The sequence below is a fragment of the Temnothorax americanus genome, unplaced genomic scaffold (genome assembly GCF_048541705.1).
Source record: "Temnothorax americanus isolate GAGA-0224 unplaced genomic scaffold, ASM4854170v1 Scaffold38, whole genome shotgun sequence".
NCBI classification, from domain to species: Eukaryota; Metazoa; Arthropoda; class Insecta; order Hymenoptera; family Formicidae; genus Temnothorax; species Temnothorax americanus.
Genome location: NW_027509526.1, coordinates 833,330 through 845,717, shown reverse-complemented (window position 1 = coordinate 845,717; position 12,388 = coordinate 833,330). Strand labels below are relative to the sequence as shown.

General features: G+C 38.8%; 1 protein-coding gene and 1 pseudogene across 1 annotated transcript in view; both read left to right on the top strand.

Moving 5' to 3' along the window:
- Nucleotides 1-572: 572 nt before the first annotated feature.
- On the top strand, nt 573-3,407 carry LOC143902098 (uncharacterized; annotated as a pseudogene).
- Nucleotides 3,408-9,476: 6,069 nt separating this feature from the next.
- The window catches only part of LOC143902166 (lachesin), a 188,910-nt gene continuing 185,998 nt past the window's right edge, over nt 9,477-12,388 (top strand). Inside the window, exon 1 of the mRNA XM_077414864.1 lies at nt 9,477-9,956. The gene's annotated coding sequence lies outside the window, so the exon portion shown is untranslated. The remainder of the gene's footprint in view (nt 9,957-12,388) is intronic.

The following is a 12,388-nucleotide window of genomic DNA, read 5'->3' as shown; positions in this document are numbered from 1 at the left end:
AATAATTAAAAATAGAACATGACCTTTAACTATGTAAATTGGAATACAATAATTGTTTAAACAATAATTGTTTAAACAAATTACTGCAAAATAAATTGTTTATAAAGACAGCGGCAATAGATTCAACGGGAAAAATAATAGAATGTTAAAAAAAAGTGTGTGTGTGTGTGTGTGTGTGTGTGTGTGTGTGTGTGTGTGTGTGTGTGTGTGTGCGTGCGTGCGCGCGTTCGTTGAAGTAGTAGCTGTTGTGTTGAATACAATATATAAATTCAAAAAGAATGTTAAACGATGTAGTCCAGACCGAGCACGGTGACCGTGGATGTTCTAGAAAAATTCCGAAATGATGACGTAAAAAAAGTGAAAGTTTCTAAGATGTCCTGATTGGTTTATGGTAACGGGGAGGGGATGAGCAGGTAACCGAGGGGATAAATAACGGTCGCGCAACGGAAAAGGTTAGTCGTTTCTGAGCGTTTCAGAGTGTTTCTATACGTTTCTGAGTTCTAGACGAAGAATAAACGAATACAATATTAAACAATTTCTCACACATTGTGAAGGATTGTTTTGCAGAATAGATGTTCCAAGTACAAGTAAGTGCATTATAAATACACAGCCATATATATATATATATATATATATATATGTATACAGTAGCGTGCAAAAGTTTCCGGCCAGTGAATTTTTGTACTCTAAAGGCCGGTTTTCACACGCAATGATTGGTGGCGCCAGACCGCGTCAGTCGACTAATCCCAGTAAAAATGCAAGTGTAAACACTTGATGCAAACTGGCGCTAGTAATGTGGCGTTTACTGGCGGTTATTGGCCAAAGCATATAACCTCAAAATTTGAGGTTATATGGTTGTTGTCATTTACTGTGTGTTTAATAAATGTTAAATATTTTCCATATTATACGCCAATCACTGTGTAAACACTTGTGAGTTTGCCAGTTGGTTCTGGCGCCAATGAATACCAGTCAGTTGGCGCCACTAATCATTGCGTGTGAAAACCGGCCTTAATATATTTTAAAAAGACTAATGATTTTTTATTATTATGCGATGTGAGTATGAGATATAGGAAACAAAACAATATAGTAAAAAAATATTATTTATGTTTGTGAATATATTTATTATTTTAACTGTTGTGAGTACAAAATGTTACTGGCTGGAAATTTTTGCACGCCACTGTATATATATTTACATATGTATATATATACATATATTTACATATATATAAATATATATTTTTTTTACATACATACATTAATTTAAAACTTTGTTTCTTTAGGTTCTGATAGTACCCAACAAATTTTTGGTTTGTCGAGGAAAGAAATTTTTACATTACTGAAAGGCTATTTAAATGACAATGCTGCTGTAGCTTATGAAAAAATTGAAGATCATTTGTCGAAAAAGTTGGAGCGGTCTTTTATATTGTCAGGCAATGCAAAATCTATCATTCTTAAACTATTATACATATAAGTTGAAAACAAAGTGGCAGGAAGTTAAGCAAATAGAACAAAAATTTCTGGAAAAAAATCAGCAGTAGCTAAATGTAATTGTTTATCTCGATGAAAATAAAGAAGATGAATCTCAAACTACGTCATCGTCAGATAAAGGATATATAGGCCGCTCAAAACCGGAATTTGCACAATGCAATGAAAGAACGAAGCGAAAAAGAACCGAAAACATTCGATCGCAATCAAGTATTGAAGAACTCTCCTATGCAACACACATGAAGTTACGAGCTGCTGATGAAGCTGTTTCACTTATAATGGAACAAAAACTATCGCGAAGTCAATATCAGAGGCTAAGGAATTTAAGTGTAAAAAAGAAATGTAAATTATATCCATCTTATAAATTGGTACTAAAAGCCAAGCGTGACTGCTACCCGGAACAAAATAGTATTAGCATATGTGAAACCAGTGCAGAAGTTAAACTACAATCTCTACTGAACCATACAATCAATCGAATTTTGAAGATTCAAATGAATGTCATAAAAACTTTGACTCGTGAACAGCTTTCAAATTTAAATTTAATTTGTAAATGGGGCTGTGATGGTAGTCCCGGCCTTAGTGATAATGATGATGTAAGTAAATCAAATGCTAATATTTTTTTTACTTCACTTGTTCTACTGCAACTTATATCGATTGATAAAAATACATCTGAAAAAATCATTGTATGGAAAAATCCGAGGCCATCATCACCACGCTTTTGTAGGCCAATAAAAATTAAATTTTTGCATGAAACTACTGAGGCCACTGTCAAGCAAACAGAGAATATAAAAGAACAAGCGAGCAAACTTATACCTTTTAACACTGTATTAAATGGAAAAGACATCACAGTTAATTATGAACTCGCTTTGACGATGATTGATGGAAAAGTTTGCAACGCAATTACTGGCACTGCGTCTACTCAACGTTGTTATTTGTGTAATGCTACTTCTAAAGATTTTAATAATATAGATTTAATTTAAAAAAAAGAAATTAATAGAGATAGTTTATGTTTTGGGTTATCTACATTACATATGTGGATTCGATTCTTTGAATGTTGTTTGCATATTTTGTATAAAATTGAAATTAAAAAATGGCAAGCGCGAGGAAATGAAAAAAAATTAATAGAAGATAGAAAAAAAAACAATTCAAAAAGGTTTTCGCGAACAGTTAGGCTTTATTGTTGATAAACCAAAATCTGGATTTGGCAATACGAATGATAAGAATACTGCTCGACGATTTTTTGAAAATGAATCCATTTCCGCTGCTATAACGGGCGTTGACGAAGATCTTATTAAAAGATTTCATATTATTTTACAAGCTATTACAAGTGGTCATAAAATTAACATACCAAATTTCCAAGAATACACAATACAGACAGCTCAAAAATTTGTCGATTTATATCCCTGGTTCTACATGCCTACTTCTATACACAAACTTTTAATTCACGGCTCTGAAATAATACAATCTGCTTTACTGCCAATCGGACAAATGTCTGAAGATGCACAGGAGTCTTGTAATAAATATATTAAAAGATACCGTAAAGATTTTGCACGAAAATGCAGTAGAACAAAAACGATGGAAGATCTTTCCTTGCGCTTGCTAGCGCGTTATCAGATCCGTATATATCAAGTTTAAGAAAATTGCCACAAAAGAAATTAAAATCCTTATATCCGGAAACAGTTGAATTGCTTACTTCACCATCACTGTATGCGTCCAGTGCTGATTCTATCTCTTCTTTTTCAATATCATTACATTCTTCAGGTTTAGATACAAATAATTCAACTGATGATGAAAACTAATTTGTATGTAAATTTTATGTAAATATTAGGTACTTGCATGTTACTATTTGTATGGAAATATTAGATTAATATTTTTGTAAACACAAATTTATCTTTTGCATTCGGCTTTGTATTGTACTTCTTAATTTATTTGTCACAAATTTTTTCATAAAATAAATAAAAATTATAAATTTTAAAAATTTTGTATTCGTCATTTTACATCTGCCATTCATTTTGTTTCCAGATTCGTTATTTGCGACCCCGAAAACCTATAAATTCCACGTTTCACATAAATTAAATAAAAATAACGGTTTATAGATATGCTTTTTAGTATTTCATAGCCGCTATTTTGTTTTTTTTTTTGTTTTTGTTTTATTTTAGATTACTAACCAGCGACTTTGAAAACGTATGTGTACAAAATTAAACATAAAATCAATAAAAATTACGATTTTTATACAATGCTTTTTAGTATTTTATAGCCGCCATTTTGTTTTTTTTTAATTTTGACTTGAAATTCGTTATCAGCGACCCCAAAAACCCTTATATATCAAGTTTCAAGTAAAATATCTTAATTTTTTGACTTTTGGCCAGCTTTTCGGGAATCGGCCCTACTGTGCGACGTCGCGACGCGTCGCGACGCGTCGGTGTGAGGACTCCTGCAACTGGGTGGGGCGGTGCAGGGGCACTTGCGTCAGGGATGGATATACCCCAGGAACGTGTCTCCTGGGTTATCCTTAAAATATCCGCGCTATCCTATTACAACTCGAAATTCGAATCGTCGACGGCTCGTCATTAATCTTGGACTTTTTCCTCTCTCTTTCTGTTCGACTGACGGGACGACTGACGGTGCCGCGCGTCGTCGTGTCCCGTTTTTCCTTTCGCATATATCGGTCTTATAACCGGCCGCGTGCTCTCGCGTCACCCGATCCCGGCTTTTTCTTTCACCCATAGTCTACCTCTGACCGCGCACATCCTCCCTTCAACCCTCCCCCCGGCACCATCGAGGCTCACCCTTTCATTCTTACTCCCTGTCTGTTCGGCAAATCCAGCACGATTCACGTCGGTCCGCCAAGCAAAATGATAAATCTACGGACGATGAGCGAAGTGTTTGCTCGCTTTTGCACTTACGGATCGACTTTTATCTCGACGGCCGCGGGTTAGAGGACGACAGTTAAGGACCAGATAGTCAGTAGCGATAGGGAGAGGAAAATTTATTGGCATCAAGGACAACGTCTCTAAGGATATGTGCTCCTATTGCCTCATGAATATCCGTAGCGTCAATAAATTTTCGGAAAAAATATTGTACCAATGAAAACCTTGCGCTATCACTATTCGCTGACTTTCAGCAGTCGTACATACCATTTCTTTTTTCTAACATCTGTTAAATTCTGCTTGCCTGACGACATCTGTGATTTGTAGAACGAGGATAAATGATAAGAATCTTATTATTGATTTTTTTATAAATATCTTATTATTAATAATTTATTTATACAGAGATTTGTCAATATCCATATTTTGCTATCTTCTCTAACTATATACACACGTAGCAAGACAAAAATTAATATTAACAATACTTGGATGGATTAGCTCTTAAGTGCGCATTGCAGCTTTGCATATGCAAAGCGACTTTTCGATGCTCCGTATATTTTCGCATATGAAGTTCGAACTGAAAACGCGCGGATTTGCACACCTGCTCTTACATTATCACAAAAATAGTTTAAAAAGGATTCAAAGGATTCAAATTAGTAAATAAGAAGAATTTTTTAAATACTTTTTTGAGATTCCTTATAAGTAGCCATTATATTTATTTAAAAAATATTTAGAATAATAAAGGTTAAGAAACGCTACATCTTATTTGCATCACATTTTATGTGAGAGAGAGAAGAGGAAGGGAGGATAAAGGGCTCGTCCTAACTCTTACCAGAAGCACGTAAAAAGATGCGCTCGCTTAAAATGTTGTTTGAAGGCAACTTTGAGAGATCTGCAAGAAGAATGTTTGATAATTTCCAAGTTTCGCGTGGAGAGATTTGATAGATATAGATTTTTCCTTAGATGATTGGCTCCGCTTGAGAAACTTTGGACCATCCGGCAAAGACTTTCGCATCTTCCAGCACAATAGAGAGGAAGCTGGCTGGAAGTAAGCGAGCGGTTGGCCGCTTGTATGTGGCGGGAAATTTACAGTCCGGTAATTTGGCGAGAATTTAAAGTATCCTGCCGGGTTAATTGCGAGGAGCCACCTGCGCCGCTACCCCTATAAAAGATGTATCACGCGCCCTTTTTGGGCCACGAGACGAAAGAGTGAAACGTCGCCTAGAAATAAGATACGCGGACGCAGAAGTTTTGCGAGTCCGGCTCGGACTTCTTTTGTTCGAGATAGTTGCGGGAACTTATTACTACTATCGGAACGCGGATAGTCACTTATTGCGCCAGACGTATTGCACCCTCCCCTCGTCCCCTCGATGATAGGCAAAGGTCCTGGACGGGAGGATAGGAAAGGCGGCGGGATGGGGGTTGTTAAAGAAAGACCGGATAAATCTCGGCGGAAAGAACGGATAAATCGCGCCCGTCCACTAAGCACCTACCTATCCGCAATAAGAGAGAACACCCTTTTCTTTTTCTCTCTTTCTCACATAAGCCGGCTGGCACCCCGAGTCCCCTTATCTCGCGCGCGAGCACAAAATCCTCTGCGCGAGGGTATAAGGGTGGGAAGAGAAATTTTTGATGTAAAAATAAAAAGTCGCAACCGTGACGTGTGTAAATAAAAGATTCCCATCTCGTAAGGCGGGGACGTGCGCTGTCGTACCGGTGGAATTAAAGCGCGGGTAATACGACCGATAAAATGAGGACGACGGGAATTGTTCTGCACTTGCCTGTCCGTGACGAGCTCCTTGTCTGCACGAACTTCAGCCATCCCTCAACATGGCCCGCTCTCCTAGAAATTTACAAAAGCATATCGATTAGTATAAAGCGCGTTGCTAAAATTTCCGTCTCTAAACGCCAAGCTGACAAGCTTTATTTTATCGATATTATAAAATTTGTAATAGAATAAAGACTCTTCTTTCTTTTATTGTCGAATATACTTGACTTTAAATTTTACAATATTTTAAGAGATCTAGATAATCAGAAAAGGAATAAGAGAGAGAATTTTGGTAAAAATTCAAATCTTTTTTGTATATCACTCTATTCCGTTTGCAAGGAATCAAAATGGCATTATCTCGCGGAGAGAAAACGCATGAATGGATTAAGCTCAGTTTACGCGGTACGCACGAAATCTTCGCTGAAGCGTGTGACGCGCGATAAAATCCGTCTGGTTAGCTCGTATGCCGCGCCGTGCCGTTCCCGATTCGATTTTATTCTCAGCACAGTCGGCGAAAGAATTAAAGAGACGATAGAAAGTCTCGCGAGAAATGGCGGAAGAGTCGCACACACGTTCTGAGCGTTTATACGTCCGCAATAAGATGAGAGATCCACCCTCTCGCTTTCTCTTCCATTTTACTTCCGTCCCCTACGACTTCGATTTATCGCGAAACGCGCAAAGCGCGCGAAGAAACTCCGCCTAGCACAAAGGGTGGCGCGAGAGAAAAAAATAGTTTGAAGTCGATTAAAAAAAGATAGTGGAACTAGTGGAAGTTTTCACGGCGCGGCGCGATGGGCGGGCGGGTTCGGGGAGAGGATTAAAGAATGGGTAGATAAATCTCGTGAGAAATAGCGGATAAATCGCGCTCGTCCACTAAGCACACACCTATCTTTAATAAGATCCTGCTCCCCTTGTCCCTCTTGCCGCGTACTCGCGTTCCAAAACTTGATTTATCTCGCGCGCGCGAGATACTTTCCACAATATGAAGCGCGCGGAAGAATTCTCAACGACGTACGAGTGAAGACAGTTTTGCCCGAGCGTATGAATTTTCCCTCGAACCACCTTTTCCATGAACACCTTGAACTTCCCGCCCGGTTAAGAGATTCGCCCGGTGAGAGACAGTGGAAAAAAAATGCGCATAAACTTGGGACGGTGGTAAAGTGGTGCAAATAAAGTAAAGCGTGCGCTAGAGGCGCTAGAGGTGCCACGACAGCTTGACAGATTTGTAAGACTGCAACACGTTTTTGTTTATCCAGTTTAATGATAACGCATGAAGTTTAAGCACGTTTTCGCATGACGTACTACACGCGACGCGTATAGTAATGATAATAGTCATCGCAATATTTGAACATATGTATATATATTTGTATGTATGTGTGTGTGCGTGTAAAATTTGCGTTCTGTAACTTTCCAGTAAGTAATCCGCCAGATTGGTAACAGATTTGATCAGACATGTCAGCGATTGCAGACTGACGTCAACTGCGTCCGCGGTCAACTTATGTTCTGCCAGCAGAGTCTGCTAACATAATCGGACAACAGATTGGCGGTAGAAACCGCACAGACAGAGCAATGTGAGCAGATGATTGGCAGCAGAAGCAGCGCGGAGCCGGATCTGTTCGATTTCTGCCGCCAATCTGCTGTCTGATTACGGATCGGTTTGCTATTGCTGAACTGGCTGTACTAGTTCAGAGCCTATTTTTGTGGAGTAAAAAAGAAATTCTGCAGCCAGTTCAGTAATAGAAAATAAATCCTATGTTAGCAAACTTTGCTGTTGGTATTCTGCCGACATCATGATATATCATCGGCATCAAATCTGTATTATAATCTTTTTGCCGACAAAATTTGTAGCAGATACTTGGTAAGATTATTTGCTCTCAACAGACTTGATTGTCTAGGTCTCTTCTTATGCATTTCATGAATTTTATATACAAATCACGTTTCATGATTAAATTGCTATATCTTAACGCTACTCACACATATAGACATAGTTTAATCAATGTAATATAATGATAAATTCGGACCTCGTTAATATGATGGCACTTTAATACAATTGGCGCACCATCATATGTGGTAAAACAAAATTTAATTAAAAAATAAAGAAATTGATGTGAAAAATTAACATTATAACGGAATAGTTTAAAATAAAATTTACAGTTTTTATTAAGAATCTTATAGTTGATTTTGTAGCTTATTATTAAAAAATAATAGACATCACAAGAAAATGCATTTTTTACATAAATACTGTTACAATCGTTCTCAGATTTGTCTTGTTATGCGGAACTTACGAACGTTTATATACAAGCGCATGTAAGCGCATTTTGAAATTAGATACTACTTAAATATTATTGCTAACTCACATTGAGAATACAGAGCGGTTTACCGAACACAATACAAAAGATACAAGAGAGAAAAATACACAGTAGAAGATACCGTGTTCAAAGTGGAACGAGATAAGCAATCCAACATAAGTACAATATCGACTAACAATATCGATCAGCGGGTCCCCAACGTCGTCCAACCTGAATTTTCGACTTTTCCAGGGCAGCGGCGTCGCGAGAGGAGAATGTTTGAAGAAAACGGAGCTATATGGAGGGAGTCCAGCGCGAGAGAAGAGAGAAAAAAAAGAAGCCGCGCGTCGACACCTTCTTGCGCGTCTTTTTCGAGGACGAGCGTGTCGGCGGGTAACGTACCACTCATAATAAACGATAAAGGGAAATAAAAGTGCCTCCGCCCAACGGTGAAAAAGGGAGACCGTCGCGGAAGGGACGCGACAGAAGAGAGACCGACGTGGTGCGGCGCAACGAGGGGGGAAACGCGGGGGGAGCGCGTCGGCGTGTGTACGAGTCCGTTTCCAGCGACACGACGTGCTTCCCTATGCTTTTTGTTTTAATTTTCTAGAGGCCACTGGCTCCATCTCGTTCGCCTCTCCGTCCCCTCTTTTTTTTCCGTCTCTCTCTCTCTCTCTCTCTCTCTCTCTCTTTCTCCCTCCCTCTCTCTCTCTTCATCGCTTTTCCCCTCGTTGGGTGTCCCCCTATCCGCCGTCACGGCTTCCGCCGCCACTGCTCGTCGGTTCCTCGTGGGAGCTCCGCGAAATGTACAATGTACCACGGTGGTTTTCAGCACTGTGGATGCTGCTAGGTATATATCCTCATCCTCCCTCTCTCTCCTATCCCTCCCCCATTGCCCCCTCGCCTTCTTTTCTCTGTCCTCCCACGCCGCCCCCCCACCCTCCCAATGTCCCCACCGCGCCCTGTCTCTCGCTTTCCTTTCCCTCCCATTCCGTTTATCCCTTCCTCGCGACGCGCTCTCTCATGCCGCCACCCGCCACCCCTCCGCGCGCCACGGAGTAAAGGGCTGAACCGGCCAGTGCAATTCCCGACGAGTTCGGTGTCGAGTCCGCGTTCCCGTCCGGCGATCGTGCATGTCGTCGTCGCGACGTCGCACGTTATCTTTTTATCTTCCGAGCTACCGAGGGTTAATGGTTTCTCTTTCTCCCTCTATCTCTCTCCTTCGCGACAAATCACGACAGTTTTAATTCAACCGACGGAATGACAATCCCCCCGAAACGTCATCGGAACGTCGAATACTCCGAGTTCGAAGGGATGGGTGGAGATTAGCAAAGGAACGAATAAAAAAACGGTATATACGGTTAAAAAGTGATACGAGTGGTGGACGGAGTTGCCAGCTCCAGGGAATGTAGATCTTTCAGTCGAAGTCACGCACGCTCATATACGCAGAAGGGATTAATCGGCGTGATGTCAACGCCGTGCGACGTTCGCCGTAGCGCGCGAAGCCGCGATCCAGCGATCCGATCCAGCGACATCGTGCCGCGACACGTAAGTTCCGTTTCGTCCCGCGCGCGTAAACCTCGGCGGATCCTTGGAGGAGCTGGAGGTGAAGGAGGAGGAGAATCCGCCAGAATCCGGTGGGCGCGTTGCGGCCTTGTATTGATCGGATCCACATCGTAGATCCGTAGGCGACACGGACGCTGGATCCTGATGCGGTGTGTCGTCGGCCGGTTTTCCTCTTGCTTTCTTCTTCATCCCGGCTCAAAGTTATTTTTGGCACCCGCTTGATGGACGGGCATTCCGAGATTTTCCCGCGGTAAAATTTTTATGGCGCAATCCCATTCTCAGCGTTCCCGCTAATTGAACACGCCCGCGAATCGACCGATCGACTAAATCTGCTTAACTCACGAATCTGGGGACTGGGGGGGAGAGGAAGGGGGAAATTGGCCCTCTCCCCCATTTTTTCCCGTTGAAAGTCCTTACGACTTACGACTGTCATTCGCGGGCGCGCGGACGTGCGGACGCGTCCGCCTTCGGGCGATTAATTAAAATGATGTCTTCTCGCGCGCGCCGCGCGCGTAAATTATTCCGGGGTAGGTACTACTATCAGAGAGGTGCGCCCTGAGAAGTTTTCTGGGGACTGAATGAATGAAACGGGAAATCAGAGCGGACAGGAAACGTAGATTGATATATTGGCACGAATGCCAATCAATTGTTCGGAGATCAATTTTTGTCGAATTTGAATTACATTCGACCGGCTGCCGAACAATAACTATCACCATTCTGTTAAATCAATCTCTGAAAGAACATAAAATAACTGTTGTTTAATTTCAACTCAGCGTTATTTAATTTCTGCATCGCGTTGTACTGAATGCTATTGTGCGAGAGTCTATCACCATCACCACATCAGTTTTTTTTAGGGAAAAAGCTTTGTCTGGAAGTATCCATCACATTCAAACCTGATTTTTTAAAATACTATTTGATGACTACATTCAAAGTCAACGCAGAAAAATATATTAACATTTATATAAAATGTTATTATAAACTAAGGACATAAATAAGCCATAAAAGAATTAATAATATTGCATATCTTAAAAATAATATCAAAACGAACAAATGTGTGAATTATAATTAGGAATAAAAATAATCTGAGTAAAAAATTGCCCGCAAGAAGTGTGAGTGTGGTGAAAAGTCAAAAGCTATTTATTTAAATTGCTTTTTTTAAAAAGATTTATTGACATTAATAAAACATTGTTAATGTAACAAAAATATATTATAATATTATTTTAAGCAATAATTAAAATATTTTACAATATTTCTACAATTATTTCTAATTAAAAAAATTTATAAAATTGCTATTATTTTTATAAATATATATATAAATATTACCTTAAACTCTCAAAATACGCTCCAAAATATTTTCAAAATGACTAAAAACCATTAAGATCAGATAATTATTGATTACAATTGTTAAAAATGTATGGGTTGTACAGTCCTTGTTAAAAGTTAAACTTTCAATAAAAGAAGACTTTGCATGTATGTATGTCAAACAACTCAAAATTTTTTATATGTTAGAAGAGATTACCGTTAACAGTTTGAGTATGATTTTTTGTTATTTAAATAATTAGTATTGTTTAAACAATTAAAAATATTTTTTTGTGGCAAAACATTTTAAAACTTAAAATACAATATCAATGATGTATGTTTTACACATAAAAAAAGTTTAAGAAATATCTTAATGGTTTATTTATATTTTATTTATATTTACAGCAGTGTCAATTCTCTATAAGGGATAATGTTAATTTTATCAACTATAAACTTAAATAACTCTTAAATAATTTCAAAATTTTACAGAGTATTTTTAATTTAATTTAGAAACAATTTACAGCACTTTCTGAATATATTATAATTGAAATACCTCCAATACATCCTTAATTACAATAACTTTTAAACCAGTAACAGAATTGTGCTGAAATTTTACACAGATACTTAGACGTAATAATAGAACAATCTATAAAATTTTTAGATTTTTGGTAATGCTTTGAGATGTCACCCATACATCCTTAATATGTTTCTCTATTTCAGGTTTGCGTTATTTACTTAAAAGACAAGAGAGAGAGGGTTATATAAATAAACTATTAAAAAGGTATATAGAGCATAAAGAGCAAAAAGTGCAACTCTGCAGAATATTTATATAAAAATTTCTTGGGGTCTTAACGTGGCAATCAATAACTGCGCATTACATTCCTTCAGTGAGAGATTTTCGATGTTCCACCCGACAAGTCCTGAAACTTTTATTGGGCACACCTTGTAAAGCTCCTCTGACACGGACGTCCGTCGTTACAATATGTTGCACTTCTATAGCGTTGCCGCGGTGTATTAATTGAATCTCGAGGTATAGACGAGATCTTTCTGATTTACATAAGGAGATGGTTTGATTTTTCTTTTGGTGACGATTTTATATTTAAATTTCTTGTAAC